This window comes from Salvia miltiorrhiza, chromosome 6, assembly GCF_028751815.1.
Source record: "Salvia miltiorrhiza cultivar Shanhuang (shh) chromosome 6, IMPLAD_Smil_shh, whole genome shotgun sequence".
In the NCBI taxonomy this organism is placed as follows: Eukaryota; Viridiplantae; Streptophyta; class Magnoliopsida; order Lamiales; family Lamiaceae; genus Salvia; species Salvia miltiorrhiza.
In genome coordinates, this window is record NC_080392.1 from 29,257,595 (window position 1) to 29,272,430 (window position 14,836).

Here is a 14,836-nt window from a genome sequence, read left to right on the forward strand (position 1 = left end):
TTCTGACGTGATCTTATTTCTCCTTAATTATTCGGTAACCAGGAAGACGCTTCACTAATTACTACCCTAATCGACTGACAACCGTAAGAGACGCTCTATAGGTTTAATGAGCCGATAGCATTAATATCTAGAAAAACCCGATTCAAAACCAATAAACTCTGACGCATGATTATTAAATTAAGACTGCTTTTCCCTTGACCCTGATGTGTCAATTTACCACTAATCAAACCTAAACCACAATTACGGATGGCCGGTTCAATTGGCTATATAATTAATTCTAACCCGATAAATATTTGCAACTATCTAATGGATCAAAACAATTAATATCATTAAACATGGAGAATCGCAGATGCAAGCATAAAAATAAAGTATAAGAACAATTAGATCTCACAGAATAATTTCGCTAGTGCTTCCCTAATCAATGCCTGAATAAACGAATTTAGCTAGAACTCATAATTAAATAACACAAACAAAATAAAAGAATAAATTACGAAACAAGATAGAAGAAATAAAAACTTGATTGAAGAACTCCAAGCATCCAGTCGCTGCTCTCCAAAGTTGGCGTCTGAATTGTGATATATCTCCAAAAACAAAGTCTGGTTCCAAATTGATCTCTAGCTAATATATATATAACTAAGGAAAAATCAAAACCCACTAACCTAGTCTAAATAGGCAACTAAAAAAAGTAACGTATAGTCCACAAAAACAAACTAGTCTAAATAAAACAACTGAAAGTGGCGCATGGGACCACTAGCTAATTAACTAACTAAACACCTAAACTAATTCGGAAGAAAACAAAAAGTGGGGCATGCATAGGTTTTAATACCTAATCTAATAATGTTGAAATTGGCGCACAGGCCCAAATTTAGGGACTAATAGAGTTTAGCCCACTAAGTAAATATCTGCTCCATTTTTAATGCTCCAGCCCAAATTCTTCTTTATTCTCGCCACTTCGAACACAGCTTTTATTCTTCGGCTTCATAATTCTTCTAAAAATCAAGCCTTTTCTCCATAATCTATCAAATACCATCAAAATACATATAAGATCATAATCATATCCTAAAGATGATATTTAATATAAATTAAACACAGAAAACATAGAAAAATCCCCCAAATAAATGCGTATAAATACGCCCAATCATGTTTTTCAAAACTGAGTCTTGAGCATGAGTTTTTACAAAATTTGGTTTGATATAAGAAATAGGGAAAATCTGTAAGTTATGTCTTGAATGATGTTTTGACGATGAGCATGAATAGATGAAAGGATTAACGTGATGTCTGATGATTTCTGGGTATGAAAAGTCGATGAAGTTTAGAGTTACTCTTGTTCGCTTTGTTCTGCCTTGAGTCTCGTTCTGCTCTGCCAAGTCGTTTCCCCGCTGGCATGCCAGAGAAGTCGTTTCCCGCTGGCATGCCAGAGAATTCATTTTCCCTGGTTATGCCAGCGAGTTCTTTTCTCCGCTGCCCTGCCAGCAAGTTCATTTCTCTGCCTTGACCCAAGAGTTCGCCATTCCTCTGGAGACAGAGAGTTCGCCATTCCTCTGGCGACAGAGAGTTCGCCATTCCTCTGGCATAACAGAGAGTTCGTGATTCCTCTGACGATCGATTCCTCTGACGATCGATTCCTCTGATATCGATTCCTCTGACGATCGATTCCTCTGATGTTTGACTCCTCTGATGTTAGATTCCTCTGATGATCGATTCCTCTGACGAAGTCATTCATCTGACTGATGATTTCTCTGGCGAGCATTCCTCTGCTTTGGCGAATATTTCTTCTCTGCTCTGCCAAGCTAGTCTGCTCTGCTCTGCTGAGTTCTTCCACCCTGACCACCGAGCATTTCTCTGCTCTGGTCTCCGAGTCAGACTTATGTTTGTTGGTTGTGATTTGTTATGTGAAGTTGTATGCTTATGTGTTCTACATGCCTATGTGCTTGTTTGCTGAGTATGGTCCGAGTTGAGAGTTAAATCGAGAATAAGACGTGTGAATCCTTAGAAGTTGAGTATACCTAGGGATTTAGTTTTACTGGGTAAACAGACGTTGAGTGAGAAGTTATCGATGAAACGAGATTGGATTTTAGTATTGAGATCTAACTGAGGTTTGTTTTATCACATGAACTTTCGTGATGATGTTGATGACTCATGAAGACCCGAGCGAGACGAAGAAGTAAGTCACCTGTTCCTATCCGAGCTTAAGCGAAGGACTCCAGGTGGGCATTATTTTGAGTATTCAGTTTAAGAGCTTTTCTAAACTGTTTAAATGATGATGAGATTATAAGATGTTTTGATGTTTTGAGATAAATGATGTTTATGAACTGTTTGACTTGCCAAAATTTTGATGATAAGTTTGTATGTTACCCTCTACTGATGAGACGAATTCGGTCCTGCCACAAGCGGGATTTTGTGCACAGATGTGACTGTGAGCCATCTTCGGGTCGGCCAGTCACGGTACTTGAGAGGGAGGCCTACTTCTCAGTATCGATAATAATGATGATGTTGTAGACGTGGTACATACATGATGAATATTTTTTTACTGCAGTCATTTCTTTATGATGTGATGATGTTTAAAACTGCATGCACAGATTCTTGATGCTAAGCTTATTTCTGTGCATTGCTGAAGAGATGGCAAGTTTTCAAACATATAGCTCTAAGAGCGCCTTTGATGTTTTTCCGGCGTTTGCCCACTGAGTATTATTACTCACGCCCTGCAGATATTTCTAAATGTGCAGGTTAAGCTTTGGAGCGAGATTGGACTGGTGCTGGTGGGGATGGTTTCGATGATGAAGTTCCTTGCTGTTTTCCTTTGATGTTAGAGTCTTAAGGATGATGAACCTTGTTTTCCCTCTGATATTGATAAAACTTTAGATAGATGATGTATTATTTCTTTCTAATCAAGCAATATACTCGCGATTATATGTCTTCATACATATAATTGTTACACCTTTTGCTGTGTTACTCTTGATGTTAGGCTTCCTTATGGAAAATAAGGGATACCTACTTTGCTTTTCTTCGTGAAATTCCTGATATTCAAGAAGTTACACTGATGTTGATATATATACCTTTGAGCCAGATTATTATACTTTGCCTTGGTATATTTTTGATGCGAGCTTCCGCGCCGATGTTCAATTTAAGTCTTATGGTTCTTTATTCATTTATTTTAGTCGTATCGATACTCGTACCCCGCTATTACTAGCGTTGGGATTTCGGGCTGCGACAGAGTGGTATCAGAGCAGGTCGTCTGCTCTGAGTTAATTGCTTGATTGAGTACTAGTCTAATTTGAGTTCTTAGACTAGTTTGAGAGAGAGTCCTTTTTGAAATGAAACCCCAGCACCCCATCTCCTCCGGCTTAATGAGGTAAGAAGTTGATGTTGTTTCTTATTGCTTTTCTGATGAGAACTGAGTTTGATGCACTAATGAGTGATGTATTGTTTTGATGACGAAATCGTTTGAGATGATGAATTCTGATGTGAGGAAGTTGATGAAGAAGATGAGGAGAGATGTTGAGGCTAGTGTGGCCAATGCCCCACCATACCAAATGAGGATGAGATGCCAGTTATATTTAGATAGCGATGCAGTGATGGTTCAGGGAGTATATCCCGGACGAGGATGACACCTTGGGTGAACTTATGACACGAATGTCGAGGATGAGCCGAGCGATGATAATGTGTATCGGATCATAGACGAGTATGAGGAGAAAGAGACGAAGCTGAGTGAGGATGCACCGACTGACGATGCTGGGAGTAGGATATCAGATGATGGCGATGACGAAGATGAGATGGGAGAGTGATAGATGACGACTGAGACTATCTAGAGATGTATAGATATATCTATAGTGATGCTTAGCTAATGTACATAGCTAGAAGCATAGTATAGAACATATATGACGTTTAGTCCCTATGATGCTTGCATAGTTAGAGCATCATTTTGGAGTTAGAGACTTTGGTACATAAGACCTTACTTTCATAAAAGACCTCGAGAGAGAGGGGCAGTTTCCCTTATATATATATATATATATATATATATATATATATATATATATACAGAGAGGTTGATGATTAGTGAGTTTCACTTTCTTTAGCAGAGCTTTGAGAATGATGATGATGTAGATGCTTGATGATAGATGAGAAATAGAGACTGATGATAATTTCAAATGTTGATAAACGAGAACTAGAGTGGACGAGAATGCTGAGAATTTTGAGATCACTTATGAGCTTTAGAAGCGATGTGAGAAAAAGAGGATTGTATTTTGTTTTGACGAACTGCTAGTTTCGAAGTTGATAGTTTTATAATTGTTTTCCCTCTATGGTTTACCTCCGAAAAGAAGAAGGAACGGAAGGGACATAAACCGAGAAGAAGACGAAGAAGAGAAGTCGAGAGAGAGATAGTTGAGATAATGCGATAAGAGTTAGAGTTTTCATCACGATTTATAGACACGACCCTACTAGGGCGAACGTATTATGGAGACCTCATGGGATGCATAGATACTGTGGACCAATTGTACTTCGTGATAGAGGTACTTTAACTGGGACCGCGTTTACTATCGCTAGAGTAATCATGAGAGTAGACTCATTGAGTCCCTATCCCGCTTGGTCGTTTTGAGATTTTTCTGCATCCAAATGAACTCCTACATGAGATGAACTATTTGCTATTGAGCAGATCCACTGTGTTCGAGCCTAAACCGTTTGTGTTGGAAATCTTTACCCCTTGTTTTAACAGTGGACAATTTATTCATTTTCCACTTAGTGGATTGCTTCTACTTCCAGTATTGGTTTACCCCCATCATATCATATCTCAGTTTTCATCTGAGTTTCTGTTCTAGTACTTGATCTTCCTTTGATTATAACTTCTTCATTATCCTTGAGATAGCACTGGCTATTATGGAATCATTCCATTACTTGAGCTCGTCTTGTTCAAAATCAGACATTTTTATTCATCACATCCTAGTCCCTACCACATCCGACAAGAGTTAGGAATGTCTAGGTAACTAGGATGGCATAATAAGAAGAGTGTTTGGAAGAAAACACGATTTATGGGAGTAGTCGTAGAATGTTATTACGGGACGAGCACAATTATTAGATTATGGATTTTCTTATATTAGCCAAGTACGTAGAAAGCTAATCATTTCGAGGATGAGAAGAAGTGATGCTAAGCCAGAATAGGCAATAGCAGATTCAAGGAGATCGAGATGACAGATTAGAACAGATGACGCTTTTCACGATAGCAGACTGAGATGACGACTAGTATGGGAGTAACAACAACGAAGTATTACGGAATGTTTTATTTCCGTTATGCCCGGCTTAGGGTACAAGTTCTCGAAAGAGAAAATTTTCTTACATACCTATACGATGATGACCAGAGAGTCTCTATGCTTGAGTAGAGTTTTGAGCTGATGTTACGATGATAGACATGAAATATGTCTTTGACATTGAGTTATGAGAGTTGAGAAAATAGTGTGATGATTGAGTAAGAGTCTTATGATGTGTGAGCTATGAGGATTAGTTCTAAGGTTGATGTATGTCCCCTTAGACTTTGCTGAGAAAGAGAAACTGATGGAAGAAAGAAGTAGAGTTGATCATGTGAGATAAAGCAATAAAACCGTAAGCTGAATACGAACGTCAGTTTCATGACTTGGTTCGGTATGCCACATATCGAGAAGACATAAACGAGAAGATGTCAGACTTGTTTCGATTAGATTTGAGATAAGAGGTACGAGACGATGTAATGAGTCAAAGGGAGGTTATGAGTACTGATGCATTGAATAGAGCATTTGGTATAGATTTGGCAATGTAGCCAGAGAACGCGATTTAAGAAGGAAAGAGAAGACGGGATGACTGAAGTTAAGATCCTAAAAAGCCGTGGCAGAGTGAGAATGCGCCACCGCGATATTAAATTGAGACAAACGGCCTCATGATGGCCCAACTGCCCCAGAAGCAGTAGATCTTCAAGAACCGCGAGGGATGTTGCCTTGTCGAAGGGCAATAAATTACATTTGAGATAATGCAAAATGAGACAGAATATCGGTTACTCCTGCGGAAGGGTCGAGCACTACTCAACTAGTGTCCGAATCGGCAGCAAAGTGGAAGCGGAGGACAGCCGAGTCAGTTCGGCCGCAACTCAAAAGCAATGGAGGGAATCCTAGCGCTACTTCCACCACATCGGCAACAGCCAGCCTTTCGACCACGTCAATCAAGAGGGCGACCACCGGCCCCGTAGGCGAATCGACCTCATCTCCAGAGATTGTTCGCGCGTGAATAAAAAAAAAGTACCAGACAAGAATAGAAGAATTTTGTCAGAAATAGACGAATTGAGGATGTACCCATAGTATTTTGTTCGACATCGAATGAAGAGCCTGTTCCACAACCTCTAAAGAGTAATCACACTCATAGGCTAAACCACTACGGTTTCATCCGTGTGCCCTGACTCAGAATTCGAGTGAGATCGATTAAGCTCGAGGCGAGAAACCTGAGATTGATGCTTATATGGCACTTGGATATAACTTTTAGAATGTACTGGTTAGAGGAAAACCATGTGACGATACAAGACAAGGAGAGACGAATAACGTTTCAATTTCTCGGCCAAGAGCCTACCTCGGTTATGGGTATTGATAAAAGATGGAAGAAGACGTTGATCATCTCGGCACTGCGAGCAAGAAAGTCCTTGCGGAGAAATGATACAACCGCGTATGTCGTATATCTGAGCCAGAGAGAGAGACGAATCCAAAAATAAAAAAATAAAACGCTGATGATGGCCGTCGTGCGAGAGTATAAAGATGTTTTCCCTAAGACTTTACCGAGATTACCCCCAGACCGACAGTTTGGGTTATGATTTAATTGGAGCCTGGCGTGTCACCGACGTCGAAAGAGCCATACAGAATGGCCCCCACCGAGTTGCAAGAGTTGAAGCTGCAACTACAAGAACATCTCGATATGAGTTTCAATCGACTTAGTGTTTCCCCCGTGGGAAGCACCAAATTCGTTTGTTAGAGAGAAGGATAGCAGCTTGAGGTTGTGTATCGAGTATCGAGAATTGAATAAAATGACGATAAAGAATGAGTATCCGTTACCCCGGATCGATGATCTGTTTGATCAACTGCTGTAACACCCCGTACTTTTTCCTATGATGTGAGATAGTGTCTTAACACTATTGAGAGAACTAAGATGTTGAGACGCGAGACTTTTTTTTTATGATTAGATAAGACAGATTGTCTTTTAAATAGAGATACGAGGGACTAAACCAAGGATAGAGTTAGAATGATGAGATTCGAGAAATGAGCTGAGATAGAGATGCTAATTGAATTGAGCTGAGATTTTAATTTTATTTCCGATTACCGGGAATAGATTTACCAGATACTGAGTTATCAGAGTTTGATTGACCTATTAAAGAGAATAGGTATAATGAGTCTGACCTAGAGTCGAGGAAGAAAGAGTGAGAACCTTGATGAAAAGAGTCGGTCCGAGAGATGTCTAGTTTGTTTGCTTTGCCGACTGCTTTGATGTGACATTATGTGAAATTACGTGACTGATTGATTATGTGATTTTCGTGATGTGTGTCACTGTGACCGAGTTATTATGATTTCTATTCGAGACCTTAGCATTTGGAATTTTGATTGAGTTTCCAAAGCAAGTATGGGTTATTTTTATCGAGAAATCGAATGATGCCGGTTTATGAAACTTTTTCCGGGCATAATATTTTTAAATTATTTTTCCTACGAAGAGGAATATTATAATTGAGTGAGTGCACTAATAATAGTGCTATGATCATTATTTTGGTCACATGAATAATTATACTATGGTATTTTATTAATGAGTGACTTTACCATAGTTTTGTGATTTTTATTTAATCACCCTTCTCACACTTTATTTTAATCTCCCATACCATATGTTATATGTCTCAATTTTGCTAAGTATGGAATTGAGAGAGTAGAGATTGAGAGTATGAGATGAGAGAGTGTAGAGATTAGAGAGAGATTAGAGAGAGAAGGATCATCCATTAATTAGCAAATATTTCATAAGATTTGCAAATCTCCTTTAAAGATCACAAGATCAAATTCAATCTTGCAAAGCCAAATCTCTCTCTCCCTCACTAAAATTTTCGGCCATCTCTCTCTCCCTCACTACAATTTTCGCCCAACACACACATACACTCATCTTCTTCACCTCACACTTCCACCATTTTCCACCATTAGAGCAAACCTTCGAAGCTTCCAATAATACTACCAAACACCTCACATCACTCTAAAACTTTCCATAAACACTATCTATCCTCATTTGATCAAGAGATTCCTTGAAGAAGAGCCTCAAAATTTAGAGTGAGAAAGTGTAAACTTTGGTAAGAACTTGGGTAAGTAACCATGTCTTCCCTAAAATCTTGTTTGAAAGATGTTATGTGAGTGTATTCTTGAAAGATGAGCAAGAAAATCACCCCTCCCTTTTCTTTTCCAAATTTTCGAAAAAGTGGGTCTTCACCCCTTTCAAAATTTTTCTTTTTCTTTTCTTGTTTGGGGGTGAAAAATGAGAGATTATGTGATGTGTATTGATGTTTGATATATGTTGTGAAATATGTGTCATGAGATGTGAAACTTTGATGGAAGTTAGTTTACCCAAAAATGGTAACTTTTGAGTTAATGAGTTAAATGATGAATTGATGATATAAATGAGTCTATGAGGTGTAGATGATGATGATTGATGGATTAATTTAAGTATATGATGTCAATTGGAGTTTTTGATGTGGGTTAGTTTACTAAAATTAGGGATATGTGTATATATGCCCTTATTGGTGAATTGATGGTTTTGATGTGAGATTAATTGGTTAAAAATGAAAGATCTATGAGTAGATTAAAGATTTGTATGTGTTTGTAAAAATTTCAAAGAGTTAGTTTAGTAAAAATTAGGACTTTTTAGTCTATGTGTTATTTAAGTGATTTTGCTTGAGATATATGTTTTTAAGCATGATAGTAGTGTCTTTGTATTTTTGATTAAGTCTATTGTAGGCTAAATAAAATTTTGACTAAGTTTAGTTTGTATGAGTTTTGAGTTTTTGTATGATGTGAGTTTGATGCTTGATAAAATAAGGTTCAATTTGCTCTATGATCATTATGAGAATTATATCCATGTTTTGCTAAGAGTTTTATGTTGATACATGGATTTTCATAAAAATGTAATAAATATAGTTTTTATGATAAAAAGAGAGTAAATATGAGAATAATGAGTTATATGATGTAAATGATCATATTTGAGTATTTGAGAAATTTCGAGCATGAAATTGAAAAGGAATTTGCTAGATATGTTCGTTGAAGTGTTTTCTATGAGATTTGAGTGGATGATGAAAGAAAAGAGTCGAGATTGAGTATTACGAGTATTTTGATGTATTTGAATGTTTTTAAGTGCTGTAAGTGCTTAAAATGAGTTTTGATGTGTTTGCTTTGTATAAATGTTGAGTTGAGCATGTTTGCTAGTGTGTATGTTTCGGAGTCGTTTTTCACGACACACTGACCTACTGTTTTCGAGGGGTTCTTGATACCCAAACGCCCTGAAACTTTTATGGTAGGTATATTTGAGAGTCTTGAGCACAACGGTAAAATTTCAAGTCATTTGGACTTCGTTTGCTATTTTTATAAAATGTAAAACTAAAACTGCTACGTTCTGCCGAATTGTTCGGTGAGTAGCCAATAGAGTCATCGTTTCCAGTAGCTTTCCTTAGCATTCTGGAACCCAAATTTTTATGGTTGAGACCTGAGTGTCCTAGCTAAGTACCCACAAAATTTCAGACCGTTTTGACAACGTTTACTATTTTTCAAAAATCAAACTTTTCGGTTGCTAAAAACTGCCGAATATGGTAGACTGTAGTAAAACAGTCATATCTCCTAAAATACTTGGAGTTTTTGATCCTACTTTTTTTTAAATGAAACTAGACTCGAAGAGGTTTCTTTTGGTATGAGTTACGACCCCAGGAGAGGTCTGTACAGAGTCTGGTGAGGTTTTAAAGTTGAGTCAGTGCAGAGTAAAGCTTGTTTTCGACTTGTCTATGTGTGTTTTTAATATGCCTAAGTGTTTATACTTGTTTATGTGCTTGTTTGCTATGAGTTTGAGTCGAGTTGAGAGTTAAGTCGAAAATTGGACGTGTGAATCCTTAGAAGCCAAGTATACCTAGGGATTGAGTTTTAACGGGTAAATAGACGTTGAGTGAGAAGTTAGAGTAAAGAAGAGATTGGATTTAGAATTTGAGTTTCTGACTAAGGTTTGTTTTATCACATGAACCTTCGATGACGATGACGATGTGATGATGACATATGAAGGCCCGAGCGAGACGAAGCAGTAAGTTGCCTGATTTCTTTCCAGAATAAGCGAAGGACTTCAGGTGGGCAATATTTTGAGTATATGTTTATCATATGAGCTTTCTAAAATGATGTTATCATGTTATGAGCTTATCAAATGTTTTGAGATAAATGATATTTGAGAACTGTTTGACTTGCCAATTTTTGATGTTGAGCTTGTGTGTTACCCTCTACTGATGAGACGAATTCGGTCCTGCCACAAGCGGGATTTTGTGCACAGAGGTGACTGTGAGCCGTTGAGCGAATCGGCCGGTCACGGTACTTGAGAGGGAGGCCTACTTCTCAGTACCTTAATTATGATGATGAGTTGTAGATGCGGTACATACATGACGTATACTTTGTCTGCAGGCACTTATTTATGATGTTGATTATGAAAACTGCATGCACAGATTCTTTTAATGCTAATTTATTTCTGTGTGTTGCTGAGATGTGGCAAGCTTCAAACCTATAGCTCTAAGAGCACCTTTCTTGTTTTTCGGCATTTGCCCACTGAGTATTATGTACTCACGCCCTGCATGTATTTCTAAATGTGCAGGCTAAGCTGGGAGTGAGATTGGACTGGTGCTGATGGGGGGAGAGTTTCAAATGATGTGAATTAAATTACTATTTTGCCTCTATGATAATAGAGTCTTGATGTTTGAATTACTTAGTTTCTTTTGAGATCAAGCAATACACTCACGGTTATGTGTCTTCATACATATAATCGGTTCGCCTTTTGCTGCGATACTCTGCAAATTATGCTTCCTTATGAAAAATGAACTATACGCGTTTTGTTTTTGTTCGTGAAATTCCTAATAATTAAAAAGTTATGACAATGTTGACGATTTTACCCTTGGGCTAATTTTATGAAGTTTTTCCTTAGCATGCTTTTACGTGAGCTTCCGCATGACGTTCACCTAGTTCTTCTTATCTTTTATTCTTTAAAAATAGTCGTATCGATACTCGTACCCCACTATTACTAGTGTCGGGTTTTCGGGCTGCGACAGGGTGGTATCAGAGCAGGTCATCTGCTCTGAGTCTATTGCTTGACTAAGTTGAACCCTTGATTGCTTCTACTCTTTTAAAATTGAGTACTAGTCTAATTTGAATTCTTAGACTAATTTGAGAAAGTTAGTTTGAAACGAAACCCCAGCACCCCATCTCCTCCGGCTTAAACGAGGTAAGAAGTTGATGTTGTTTCTTGTCGCTTTCTTGATTGAAAGTTGAGTTTGTTTCACTAATGAGTTATGAATTGTTTTGATGACGGAATTGTTTGAGAGGACGGAATCTGATATGAGGCAGTTGATGTGGAATATGAGGAGAAATGTTGAGGCTAGTATAGCCGATGCCCCACCTTATCAAACGAGGACGAGTATGTTGTTGATTGAGATGTACCAAGTAAGTTTCGTATCCATTTTCTAATGAACGTGATATTTTACAGGATGCAGAGTGAAGAGGAGGCATCGATACAGAGACGATACAGCGAGGCGATGCGCCGATGGTTCAGGACTACTGGACTGCGCGAGGGCGATACTCTTGGGGAGTTTCTAGCGTACTACCACCGACGCTGGTTGGAGGCTAGTGCCCATGGGATAGATGAGGCTGAGGCTATTACTCACCTGATTCCACAGCTGCCACTCGGATGGCAAGACTGGGCGGCTTCGCTGGTGCCGCAGTATATCAGGAGGACTGAGTTTGGGCGGTTAGTGAGCGCCGATTTCCGTGGTTTCATCGCGACGTTGAGCCACCGCTATTTTGCTTTTGACGAGCCACCTCCACCGCCGTATGGACAGTTAGAGGGACCAGCCCAGGGAAGGGAGCTACTTGTTGTGCCCCCACTTCCCGAGGAGCAGTTTCCGATTGCACCTCCACCTCCAGTTGATCCGATGCCAGTTCTATCTGAGCCTGTTGTTTCCGAGCCGACTACCTTTGAGACGTATTCTCCAGTGGTAGAGCATGACCCGTTTGCGTTTCTATCACTCATTCCTTTTTCCAGTGCCGAGTTACCGCCTTGGGATTGGACACCGGCGACGGCATCTTCGCCACTGCCACCGGTTGAGTCGGCACAGCCGATTGTTTCCACCGAGCCTGAGATACAGTATGTCCCCTTCGATCCATATCCGAGGGTTGCCCCGCTACCTGAGCTTGGCACTTTGGCCTTTCAGACATATATGCATTCGATTTTATACCCACCGTCCCGAGACACCCAGGAGGGAAGTTCTCGGCCCATACTCCTTGACAGTGATGAGGAGGACCCCGGATGAGGAGACTCCAGAGATGACGGTCGGATACGGACGGACTCAGCCGTTGCAGCGTCACACTACAGCCGACGGAGTTGAGACATGGGTACCTGTTCCCGAGGTGCCGGTTTTTGGACCGATGATGGACACGGACGTTGAGGATGAGCCGAGTGATGACAGCGTCTATCGACTGATTGACGAGTACGGGAGTCAGGAGGCAGAGCAGGACGAGGAGACGGAGCCGAGTGAGGACATGGATGATGACGAGGCGACGAGCAGGATTGCAGGAGATGACGACTGGTGATCGTATATTTAGTAGACGCGCATATATGTATAGATGCATAGTTGATATATATATATGTAGAGAGGCATAGTATAGTGTGTATATGTAGATAGCATATATCTATAGGTGCTTAGTACCTATGATGCTTGTATAGCTAGAGCATCATTTTAGTATTAGGACCGTTGTATATAGGATCCTACTTTTGTAAAAGCCCTCGAGGAAGAGGCAATTTTCCCTATAAATATATACTGAGATGTTGATGATTAGTGAGTTTTACCTTCCTTATCAGAGTTTTGAGAATGATGATGATGCTGATGCATAGTGATAAACGAGAAATAGAGGTTGATGAGAATAATGATCGATGATAGACGAGAAATTGAGTAGACGAAAATTTTTGAGAGTTTTGAGTTTTTCAAAAGAGATATAGAAGCGAAGTGAGAAAAAGAGAAATCGTTTGTTTGTTTTTTTTATGACGGACGGCTAGTTTCGAAGCCGATAGTTATATGTTTCTTTTTTTTCCTTTATAGTATGCCTCCGAGAAGAAGGGGGAACAGAAGGAACATAGATCGAGAAGAAGAGGAGGAAGAGGAGCAGAGAGATCCCACGCTACCACCTCCCCCACAACAAGAAAGGAGGGTAGAGGAACTTTTTCTGCGACAAAACCCACCAACATTCAATGGATCAGGAGATCCCGCTGAAACCGAGGAGTGGATTCGAAGTATGGAGAGAATTTTTAGATTCCTTCGATGTAATGACGCTGAGCGACTCATGTGTATGTCGTATCAACTTAAGGGATCCGCAGATTTCTGGTGGGAAGCGAAGCAGAAGACGATGAACGAGGAGCAGATAGCAGCTCTTACCTGGGAGCAGTTCAAAGAAGCTCTTTGTGAGAAATACATACCCCGAAGCTATCGAAAGAAGAAAGAGATGGAGTTTGTAAATTTGAAGCAAGGGAGTAAGACGGTAGCTGGGTATGACCGACAATTTTGCGATTTGGCCCGATATGCTCCATATCGAGTAGATACAGATGAAAAGATGTCAGAACTGTTTTGCTCCGGATTAAAGCAAGAGATACGAGTCGTTTTAGCGAGTCAGAGTGCGCTAACCTACGCTGAGGCTTTAAACCGAGCGCTAGACATGGAACTGGCAATGCAGCCAGAGAGACCGAGTCAAGGCTCGATTCCACAATCAAACCCGAATGTTCAATCGGGAAATCATCCTTTTTCTGGACAAAGCCAAAAGGGCAAGAGAAAATGGGACGACCGAAATCAAGGTCCCAAGAAGCCGTGGCAGAGTCAGAATGTGCCACCACAATTTCAGAACAGAGATAAACGACCTTATGTTGGCCCAGCTGCCCCAGCAGCAGTTTTTCAAGGACCGCGAGGATTACCGCCTTGCCCGAAGTGCAATAAACTCCATTTGGGAGAGTGTAAAATGGGACAGAATGCCTGTTACACCTGCGGAAAAGTTGGACACTACTCGAACCAGTGTCCGAATCGTCAGCCAAGTGGGAGCGGAGGACGACCGAACCAATTCCGGCCACAACTCAAAGCAATGGATGGAATCTTACCGCTACCTCCGCCACAACGACAACAGCAAGCCTATCGGCCGCGTCAGTCAAAAAGGCAACCACCAGCCCCGCAGGCAAATCAACAGCATCACCAGAGGGTGTTTGCACTGGATCAGAAGGCACCAGAGAAGAACCAAAGAAATTTGACAGGTATAGGCGAGTTGAAAGGAGTGCCTATCGTAGTTTTGTTTGATACTGGAGCTTCGCATTCTTTTATCTCACATACTTGTGTCGATACCTTAGAATTGAAAGTAGAGCCTGCCCCACAATCTCTAAGAGTAACCACACCTATAGGCAGAACTACTACGGTTTCGCACGTATGCCCTAACTTAGAATTTAAGTTAGAATCGATTAAGCTCGAGGCTAGAAACCTGAGATTGATGCCTATGTGGCACTTGGATATAATTTTGGGAATGGATTGGTTAGAGGAGAA

The 14,836-nt window shown here is 40.1% G+C and overlaps 1 long non-coding RNA gene across 1 annotated transcript; it reads left to right on the forward strand.

Moving 5' to 3' along the window:
* The first annotated feature begins 8,070 nt into the window (after window positions 1-8,070).
* LOC130989023 (uncharacterized) lies at window positions 8,071-11,146 on the forward strand. The gene is made up of 3 exons (XR_009090405.1): window positions 8,071-8,338; window positions 10,293-10,354; window positions 10,867-11,146. It is a non-coding gene; the product is annotated as an uncharacterized LOC130989023 (long non-coding RNA).
* The last annotated feature ends 3,690 nt before the right edge of the window (window positions 11,147-14,836 follow it).